Raw genomic sequence first — 2,500 nt, forward strand, 5'->3', positions numbered from 1 at the left:
CGAGCACCATCGGCACACGCTGGGCCCTGGTGCGGCAGGTTGCCTCGACCACCATCGGCACACGCTGGGCCCTGGTGCGGGCGGTTGCCTCGACCACCATCGGCACACGCTGGGCCCTGGTGCGGGCGCTTGCCTCGACCACCATCGGCACACGCTGGGCCCTGGTGCGGCAGGTTGCCTCGACCACCATCGGCACACGCTGGGCCCTGGTGCGGGCGCTTGCCTCGACCACCATCGGCACACGCTGGGCCCTGGTGCGGGCGCTTGCCTCGACCACCATCGGCACACGCTGGGCCCTGGTGCGGCAGGTTGCCTCGACCACCATCGGCACACGCTGGGCCCTGGTGCGGGCGCTTGCCTCGAGCACCATCGGCACACGCTCGGCCCTGGTGCGGTCGGTTGCCTCGAGCACCATCGGCACACGCTGGGCCCTGGTGCGGCAGGTTGCCTCGACCATCATCGGCAGCCTCGACCACCATCGGCACACGCTGGGCCCTGGTGCGGGCGCTTGCCTCGACCACCATCGGCACACGCTCGGCCCTGGTGCGGTCGGTTGCCTCGAGCACCATCGGCACACGCTGGGCCCTGGTGCGGCAGGTTGCCTCGACCACCATCGGCACACGCTGGGCCCTGGTGCGGGCGGTTGCCTCGACCACCATCGGCACACGCTGGTCCCTGGTGCGGGCGCTTGCCTCGAGCACCATCGGCACACGCTGGGCCCTGGTGCGGCAGGTTGCCTCGAGCACCATCGGCACACGCTGGGCCCTGGTGCGGCAGGTTGCCTCGAGCACCATCGGCACACGCTGGGCCCTGGTGCGGGAGCTTGCCTCGAGCGCCATCGGCACACGCTGGGCCCTGGTGCGGCAGGTTGCCTCGAGCACCATCGGCACACGCTGGGCCCTGGTGCGGTCGGTTGCCTCGAGCACCATCGGCACACGCTGGGCGCTGGTGCGGGCGCTTGCCTCGACCAGCATCGGCACACGCTGGGCCCTGGTGCGGCAGGTTGCCTCGATCACCATCGGCACACGCTGGGCCCTGGTGCGACAGGTTGCCTCGAGCACCATCGGCACACTATCGGCCCTGGTGCGGGCGGTTGCCTCGACCACCGTCGGCACACGCTGGGCCCTGGTGCGGGCGCTTGCCTCGAGCACCTTCGGCACACGCTGGGCCCTGGTGCGGGCGGTTGCCTCGAGCACCATCGGCACACGCTGGGCCCTGGTGGGTTTAGGCACATCTTCAAATTTCTGCCGTGCCAATGCCATTTTTATGGCTTGTAAATTCATACAATGGTCCCCTAAGCCTTCACGTGAAGTTTCGTTGGAAGATGACTCGTTTTCTATTTTTCATGATTTTCGAAACTTTTTGCGGTTCGGGATTTTTTAAAATTTTTTTATAAGGATTTTTGGCCCCAAATTTTGTAGGCATGATCCTTCTATTTTTGTTGGCATGCACAAAAAAATTCAGCTAAAAACTCGAAGTAGAGAAGATTTTGTGACCGTTTGAAAAAAGTGTCCCCATTTCAGACACTTTAACGGCTACTGGTAGCAAACCTGTAAAATCTCAAATGCTCTTTAAGGGGGTGTGAATTCTCAGAGGTTTGATGAGGGATAGGGGGCCAACACAAGGCCAAGTACCAGCACCCATCGCACATCATGTGCGCACACCCCCCCGGCCCCCCTCCCAATCGCCGGAACCCCAATGCCGCCGGTCAGGTTCTCCGGCGGTACTCCGGCGATGCTCCGGCGATGCTCCGGCGATGCTGTCCCGAGTGAAAAAAATGCGGCACCAGCACATGCTGGAGCCAAGCATGGGCACCGTGGCTCAAAATCGAACTTCGGCCAAGGCCTCGACCATCAATGGCACATGATGGCGCATGGTGATGGCACATGCATCGACCATCATCGGCATAGGCTGCCCTTCGGTACGGGCACTTGCCTCGACCGCCATCGGCACAAGCTGGGCCTTGGTGTGGGTTGTTGCCTCGATCACAATCGGCACATGCTGAGCCTTGGTGCGGGCGGTTGCCTCGAGCACCATCGGCAGACCCTGGGCCCTGGTGCGGCCGGTTGCCCCGATAACCATCGGCACACGCTGGGCCCTGGGGCGGGCGCTTGCCCCCAGCACCATCGGCACACGCTGGGCCCTGGTGCGGGCGGTTCCCTCGACCACCATCGGCACACGTTGGGCCCTGGTCCGGGCGGTTACCCCCAGCACCATCGGCACACGCTGGGCCCTGGTGCGGGCGCTTGCCCCCAGCACCATCGGCACACGCTGGGCCCTGGTGCGGGCGGTTGCCCCCAGCACCATCGGCACACGCAGGGCCCTGGTGCGGGCGGTTGCCCCGAACACCATCGGCACAAGCCGGCCCTTGGTGCGGGCTCCTGGCTCGACCACCATCGGCACACGCTGGGCCCTGGTGCGGGCGGTTGCCTCGAACACCATCGGCACACGCCGGCCCTTGGTGCGGCCGGTTGCCTCGACCACCATCGGCACACGCTCG

The sequence above is a fragment of the Durio zibethinus genome, unplaced genomic scaffold, assembly GCF_047325235.1.
Source record: "Durio zibethinus cultivar Kanyao isolate XHJ-2024 unplaced genomic scaffold, ASM4732523v1 HiC_scaffold_3, whole genome shotgun sequence".
Taxonomy (NCBI): Eukaryota; Viridiplantae; Streptophyta; class Magnoliopsida; order Malvales; family Malvaceae; genus Durio; species Durio zibethinus.